The sequence below is a fragment of the Canis lupus genome, chromosome 37 (assembly GCF_048164855.1).
Source record: "Canis lupus baileyi chromosome 37, mCanLup2.hap1, whole genome shotgun sequence".
Lineage (NCBI taxonomy): Eukaryota > Metazoa > Chordata > Mammalia > Carnivora > Canidae > Canis > Canis lupus.
This window is the reverse complement of record NC_132874.1, coordinates 4,360,762-4,369,527: the sequence shown is the minus strand read 5'-3', so window position 1 is coordinate 4,369,527 and position 8,766 is coordinate 4,360,762.

Sequence of the window (8,766 nt, the reverse complement as noted above, 5' to 3'; positions counted from 1 at the left end):
AACCAGGATTCAAATCTCATCAGCCTGGCCCTGGAGTCTGCAGGCTACGCTTCCATCCAACAAGCTCTCTGTGGTGTTTCCTCCCTCTCCCTCTCCAACTCTGGCTCAGACTTGCTGTCTCTTCCTCCATGCAGCCAGCATTTTGTGCAGACATGTTCTATCACACTTATCTCTTTTTATCACAGTGATTTGTTTACACATCTGTTTCTTCCATTAGAAGCTAGACTATTCACTGTTTGGGTACAGAGATCATATGTTCATGAGGGTGAACCCTCGAAAGTGAATCTGTCAAAGCTATGGGCTACTATTATCTGGTCATTTAAAACAACTATCATACCTGTATTTAGAGCCAGGCATTTGCTGTGCTGGCAGTACAGAAAATAGATGATTGATAGGCACTAAAAGTTCTGCATACCTAATGTGTGTGTGTGCACCTGTGCATGTGTGTATGTGTGTGTACAGGGGAGAAAATGGATTTTCTGCACAGAACTAAGGTCAGAGTATGCAAATGAGTATCTCAAAGCGAAGCTCTCCTCGCCCTAACATTTGAGTTGGGGAGCCCCGTCTAATGGCCAGCTTGGCATTACTACATCTAAAAGCAAAATCTGGGCAGCCCAGGTGGCTCAGTGGTTTAGCATCGCCTTCAACCCAGGATCCTGGAGACCTGGGATTGAGTCCCACATGGGGCTCCCTGCATGGAGTCTGCTTCTCCTTCTGCCTGTGTCTCTGCCTCTCTCTCTCTCTCTCTCTCTCTCTCTCTCTCTCTCTCTCCCCCTTTGTCTCTCATGAATAAATAAATAAAATCTTCTAAAAAAATAAAAAAAGCAAAATCTTCCAGCCAAGGAGCCCTCCTCACTGACACAGAGTTATCAGGCATACTTCTCACTCCTGGGAGAGACAGATGGAAGACCTAGAATGGCCTGGTCAAGAGCAGAGTCATTGTCTCCAATACTCCTAAGCAAACAACTTGGTCCTTCATCCTTAAATAGGAAACTATAGCCAGAATCATCAGACACCTGGGGAAGATGAGCACCCTGACAGAGGATAAATGGAAAATAAGAGATTCCATGATAAACACAAGTATTTTAGAAATCACAGTAGAACTTTACAAAAAAATCTAATTAGTCTTCAAGAAGAAATTGCACTATAAGACAAATTGAATATTATAAAAGAGAACATCAAATAGTTTTAAAATAAGAAATTACTACACGAATACTTTGAAAACACTTCCCAAAAAGTAAAATCCCCTCTCGTAAAATTTTATGAAGAGATCAAAAATAAAAGACAGAGTCGATCAAAGATAAAAAGATAATGGGGAAAAAGGGAAAAAGATTATTAATAAAATAATAGAAGAAAATTCCTTCTCTCTGTGCTGAATATTCAACATGGTGAATGGGTAAAGAAAAAAGACACATTTTTGTGAAATCTTAGGACAAAAAAGAAAGAAGCATCCAAGAAAGCTTCCAGAGAGAACAACCAGATATCTATAAAATAATAAAAATCAGAGTGGGAAGAGAGAAGGGTTGTGATTTCATACAATAGATGGTAAGGTTAATCTACAGAAAGATACATTGACTCTTATCAAGGAGAAAAAAATAAAGCAATAGAAACCCCCCCCCCCAAAAAAAACATTTAAAAATAAGCTCCCCTGGCTGGCTCAGTCGATGGAGCATGAGACTCTTGATTTTGAGGTCATGCGTTCAAACCCCACATTGGGTCTAGAGTTTTATTAAAAATAAATAAATAAATGCTTAAAAGAAAAAATGTAAAAATAAAGTGCACAATGAAATCATGGTCCAAATTATTAGGCATGATTCTGGAATCCTGGGGAAGAACTGATGAGTTTAAGACAAGAGAAGCTATGTGAAATCCGACCTTTCTTCCCACCAGACACAGTCTATTGCTGGTGGGACAGGGGCTGGGACGTGAGCCCACCAAACCCTGCCATCTGAGGGTTCCACCACAACAAACATTTACAAAGTCAACAAAGTGCAAACCAATTACTTGTTTTCAACCTGCAGAATCAAACTGTAGACAAACAAAATGCCTAGAATATGATTATGAAACAGACTATGTAATAAATCTGATGCTGTAGCAATACAGGTGGAGCTAGCAAGATTTAGAAAAGAGAAAGGAAAGGATATGGGGAGACAATGGTAGGAAAACTGACATTATCATCTGATCTAGTGAGGAATTAAGAGAAACTATCTAGGGGCACCTGGGTGGCTCAGTGGTTGAGCATCTGTCTTGGGCTCAGGTCGGAATTCCGGGGTCCTGGGATTGAGTTCCACATCAGGCTCCCCGAGGGGAGCCTGCTTCTCCTTCTGCCTGTATCTCTGCCTCTCTGTGTGTGTCTCTCATGAATAAATAAATTAAATCTTAAAAAAAAAGAGAGATAAAAATAGAGAAACTATATAAAGGTCAAGGAAAGGAGAAAAGGGTGTAAAAATAAGAATAAAAAAAGAAAAACTAAAAAACACTGTCTCAAAAATAATTAATTAATTAAATTAAATTTTAAAAGGAGGCACCTGGGTCACTCAGTGAGCTAAGCCTCTGACTCTTGATTTTGGCTCAAGTTGTGATCTCAGGGTTGTGAGATCGAGCCTGCATTGAGCTCCTGGTGTGAAGCCTCTTAGGATTCTCTCCCCCTTCCCTGGCCCCTTCTCTCTCTCTCTCTCTCACTCTCTCTCTCCCTTTCTCTCTCAACAAATAAAGTAATTAAGTAAACAAAAAATAAAAACAGGTGGTGGCTTAAGTTTATCATTTGTAGTTATGAAGATAGCCCAGTGAAAGCACTAAAAATGAAACACAAACATAAGAAAGAAGACAGGGAATAAAATGAGCTACAGAGAAGGTAAATGAAACCCTCATCTTCCCATGCTAGGAAATCAGTCAATATTGCCTCAGTGAATAAATCAAGAAATCATACATAAGTATGTTATTTGCAGTTATGGAATGAGTCACTAAGAACTTCAAACAGGGATCTTTAAAAGAGGTCGCCTCTCAGGCCTCAGAAAGGAGGCCAGAGTGGAGGCAGGACTATTTTAATTCACCCACAGAAGACCAGGACAGACACCATTTCCATCCCTGCTCCAGACTTGTGGCAAACCGCTGTGGTGTCAGAGTCTACAAAAAAGAAGCATCCAGGGATCCTGTGTACGTGAAGGGATCTATCCTGGATTCAGTTTCTGGGAAGGCCTCCTTGAGGAAGTGATATTTAATCCATGCCCTGAAGTATGAGTAGAAGTTGATCTCAGTGATCCTGGCCTAAGGAGGAATCTATTCTTTCGAGGGGGTGGAAATGGAGGGGTAGAAGAGAGAGAGAAGAGCCTTCAAGGGAGAAGCAACACACAGGGTGCCAGAGCCGGGAGGGACTGCGCCCATGGGAAGCCTGTACCAAGTGCACTCCAGCTAAAGCAACCCAGGAGCCGACGCGGAGCCTCTGGGACAGCCAGGCCACCAAGCTGCATGCTCCCAAGGGATCAGCACCCTCTAGAGCTGTGCAACAGGCCAGCCTGGGGGACGAGGCTGAGTAGTGGCAGAGGGCAAGGTTTTTTGCAGGAGGCCAGGATGGGGCCAGAGGAGAAAGGGAAGCATGGGGACAGCAGAGGACAGCTCAGAGTAGCCTTGGGTGGGAGAGCAGAGGGCATGGATTAGATATGAACACAAGGGCCAGCGTGTCCCCCCATCCCCAGCACGTTACCCACCTCAGTCTGGTTCAGAGGAGCGGCTCCCTTGTTACTCTCCTGCCCTCCAAGAATGAGAAGACATCAGCCAGAAAAGCTGACCTTCTTCCTCCCATGTCTTGCCCTGCCCAGTGTACTCTCTGCTGGGGGTGAGGGTGGGGGTGTTTGAAAGAGAGGAATACAGTTTTTGTTTTGCTAGAGAGTCTGTTCCAGAGTAGTGCCTGATGAGTTGGAACTTGAAAATGGAATGCTGAGAAAGTAATCAAAACAGCATCCACTTTTTGAGTGCTTTCTCTGTAGCCCGCAATGTGATAAATGCTATTGTGCATTTTTTTTTTGCATTTAATTTATCCTGGAAAGAATTCTAAGGGTGACTATACGTTTATTTCCTCCAGAAAAGGAAGTCTAGTCTCAGAGAGATGAAGTAAGTCTCCCCAAAACATTACAGCCGGAAAATGATCAAACTGGCATTTACACCGAGGGGGCCTGACTCAAAGACTTCCCTCCCTAGAATAGATTCTGCTGGAAAGGGTGAGAAAGTAACTGCATCTCATCTCTTTTCAAAATAGCCTGGATTACACATGTCCTTTATCACAGAGCTCTGCACTTGTCTGGAGCATAAACACGTGGGCAGGAGCTGCTGTATACACATTACCACTACATGGGAACTCAGTCTAAACCAATGTGGGTAATACAGCAAGTGCCCCTCGGAACTCAAGTGCTGAGTTTGCGAAAGATCCGTCCAGACTGCTATTTTTGTGTTTCCTCAGAAATCTTATAAAGGGCAGATCTGCTCATCTTTGAACACCTTGAAGGTCAATACCATATCTGACTCATATTTCTCCCTGACATCTAACATAGTTTCTGGTTCACAGTAGAAGCTCAAGAAATGTTTGCTAAATCAAGGTATTTTAGTTCAAAAAAACTGTAATAATTGTTCTTATCAACCCAATCTCCCAGTGACCCCTACCAATCCACATGATATTGGTAAGAATCACTTGCCTTGTGTGTTCTGACCTATCCTAAAACGCATTTGCTGGAATTCCTGGAAGATAGTGGTGCCTCAAAACGCACAGGAGGCCTGTGCATTTTTAACTATGTGAACATAATGGAAGGAATTAGCAAAGACTAGTATTCAAGCACCGGACTCTGGAGTCAGAATCCATGCATTCAGATGTTGGCTCCTCACTTTGTAGACTGCAGGACCTTGGCCAAGTCGTTATAATTCTCTGTGCCTCAGTTTCCTTATCTACCAAGAATTATAACAGCATGTACCTCCTAGGGTTGCTCTTGGGGATGAAATGCACTAATGCATCTAAACACTTGGAGCAATGACTTACACAGAGCCAGCACTCAATATAAATGCTAATATCATTAGCTGGGACATGGCTCGTTTAGTGTACCCAGTGAAGGCTCCAGCTGTCGGCTTAAGACCCGCATGTGCCTGTGCACACGTTTGCTTTCACCCTTACAGCCACCCCTACTGTCAGGTCTGAAGTGATTTGGAACCTGCCAGACAGGGCACTGACCTTTTCAACATCAAGTTTAATTAAGGCTAGTGAGTAGCTAAAGTGTAATGTTTCATGTCTTTCCATGTAGTTCAGTAAGAAAGATTTATTAACTCATTAAAATGTCTTGTTAGTTATTTTCAGCTACTCAGAATGACTGCTACTCCCAGCCAGCGACTCATCCCAGAAAACACCAAGAATAGAATCTGACTTTATTGACTTCCTAGGTGGCATTTGTGTCACTAGATCACGTTGCTCCAACATTAGGATAAAAAGCTTCAACAGGTGTGTGGTGGTTGGTTAAAACTCACCTGCCTCTGGTGGTGACAGACAAGAGGCTATGGACAGGTCATGATGAGGCCATGTTAGGCTGGCACCATATCCTGCTTCTTCTAGTTATAGAGGGGAGCTGGCAGCTGTCAGGTTCCCAGGAGCTAGGTCTCTGTGATATGCTGGCCTTGCTTCCTATCCTGAGCAACCACCTGAGCCCACCAACCTTAAGTTATTCGACTCCACCCTTCATTTGGCCCATCAGACCGTTTCCATTTCTAAAATGTAATCTTTCTGCATCTGCACCTGCCTTTCCCATCCTTTCAATCAATTTACAAATACATAGTCTCCTTTTCAGAAGCTCACTGTTTTGCAGAGCAGGAATTCCAATCAATATCCAATTCCTCAAATTATTTTCTCACCCCATCCTGCAAAACATGCTAACTCTAGCCTGCGGTCATAAATCCATATTTATATTTTTTGGTCTACCTGTACATTCTCTCTCTTCTTTCTAGTTTTTTTTTTCATTAGATTAAAAGCAGTAGAACATAGTGGTTAATGACATAAGCTGGGAAGGGGTGAATCCAGACTCTTCTGTTTACGAGCTGTGTGACTTTGAGTAAATTATTGACTTTGTGTCTTTAGCACTTCATCAATATCATGGAAGTAATAACAGTCCCTTCCTCATATAGCTGTAGTGGAGACTACATTTTTTAAAAGCCAACTGAGGTTCTTAGAAGAATACCTATCAATAATTAAGTATCAAATTAATTCTATAATTTTGTTCTTGTGGTTCTCCGTTGTTTTTACTGTTACAAGGTGTTAATGGGCAGGGGCCCAATTGCCTGTAGTGCCAAGCAGAGATCGATATTTAATAAAAATCCTTTTGATAATGGGCTATTGATGAGAATAGGAATGAGGGGAGAAATGCCAAATAAGGTCTAGGTTTTTAATAAATTAAAGTAGGCAATAGTGATTTCCCTAGCAACCAGATTTCTGAACGCATTTCCACCACCATTGCAAACTTCCCATTTATTATGATAATTTCCTGCTTTCAAATATTGAACACGAAACAGGAAATTAGTTTGAGGATGATGGTCTCCATCCAGAAAGGAAAGCAATTTCCGCATCAAGTAACCAGACACTCTTCCTAGGAAATTTCCTTCAGAAAATGGATATGATGAACATGGACCTTGAAAAAAATCTCAGTAGACTTAAAAATTTCACTCATAGAAAGGAAGGACAAGTTGCTTTTCTTGTCTGGATAGCCCAAATTGTCATCATGATTTTGCTTTATTTTCTAACTGCCTTCTAACTGCCTTCTAGAAATGCACAGAGAGATCTGATCTTGCATTTGGAAAATGATGGCTGTCTGGTGACTCCTTCCCTCCTTATACTGGGGTCACATCCATGGACAGAAGCACAGAGGCTGGGAGGCAGAGGCTGGCGGCACAGTGCTGTACACGCAGGGAGCTCTATCAACATTTCATTAATGATGAAAATGGATCATTTTTAAAACTTCATAGTTATACTAGTGTGATGTCCAGACAGGAGTCTGGTTACCCACTAGTATTTCAAAGAAAACCTAACACTGATCACATCACAGACTGCATAATAGAAGCTTTCCAGTGGGTTAGGATCAACAGCAATTAAGGCTGTAAGGTAAATATGAAGACAAAGCCCCTGAATCTGCATATAAACAGTCTGTGTGTTCAATGTGGCAAAGTTTAGCAAAACTAATGTCAAAATGATGACACATAAAATAATATGGCTGACATGGGGCACCTGGGTGGCTCAGTTGGTTAAGTGTCCCACTCTTGGTTTCAGTTCAGGTCATAATCTCAGGGTCGTGAAGTCAAGCCCCACATTGGGTTCTGTACTCAGTGCAGAGTACACTTAGGAGTCTCTCTCCCTGTGCCTCTTCCCCCATCTCTCTCTCTCTCTCTCAAATAAATTAATTAAATAAGTAAATAAAATAGTTAACACACACACACACACACACACACAATATGGCTGACCCATCCCTGCTTTCATATAGACACATATTCAGACACCACCAATACCATCTCACTCTCTTTATATGAGATACCTTGAAAATTGATCAGCAGCTTTTGTGAGAGACAGAAATCATGAAATTAGTAGGTCCAAGGTAATACAGGTACAGCATGACCAAAAGATGTGCTTTGAGGAGTATTTTTATCAATAACGGAAAAGCACCAATAAAAAAAAAAATCAATTCTGGCTCAAACATAGATAATAAAGAAGAAGTAAGAAGCCAAGGAAAGTTGGCAGGAGTTTCAGAAGAAGATGCCAGAAACCAAGTCAAACCTAATAATCATAACATCTAACAGCTGCAGAGCACTTACCCTCGGTGGAGCGCTCCATGCATTCTCTCTATAAATCCTCACAAGTCAACAAATTACTGTTATTTTCTCCTTGGCATAAATGAGAAAGCTGAGACTCAGAGAGGTTGAAGAAGTTGCCTAACTCACACCAAATGAATACCAAAACTCAGACCAGGTCTCCCTGATGCTGAAACCTGTGTACTTAAACACCAGAGTCAGTGGGAATGACCCAAGGTAAAAGCTGAAGAGGGTAGAGGAGGCAGTGAGCCCTGAGTACTTTGTTATAGCAGCCTGAACAGACCAAGACAACAGCCAATTTATGAACGAGCGATTAGAAAAATTCTGCTCATAGGCTTCTAGAAATAGCATGCACCCTTTGTTCTCTACATTACTTTCTTGGTACGAAAAAATACATACACATGTAAATTTAAAACCCAACCCAACAATATTCATGGGGTCCCAAATTTATACTACACCAGTTCTGTGGGACTCCTACATCAAACAACGAAACAGAAGACCACTAAACCTCTAGAGCAGTGCAAAGGAAATGTGACGCCTCATCAGAGACATTTTCAGAACCCAGAGTATACTTGTCTCATGCAAAATAAAGAACAAAGATGAGCTCATGGTAACAACATGCAAACCGTGCAAGGAAAAGACTTGGGGAGATAAAGTCAGGAGGCAAGAACAGTAGCTTTTAAAGTCTTATGGGTGGGACGCCTGGGTGGCTCAGCAGTTTAGCACCTGCCTTTGGCCCAAGGTGGGATCCTGGAGTCCCGGATCCACATCAGGCTCCTTGCCTGAAACCTGTTTCTCCTTCTGCCTATGTCTCTGCCTCTCTCTGTGTGTCTCTCATGAATAAATAAATAACAAAAAATATTTAAAATAAAATAAAAAAGTCTTATGGGTCTATAATTAAATATTTCAATTTAAATATGTCCAAAACTATTACGTTTG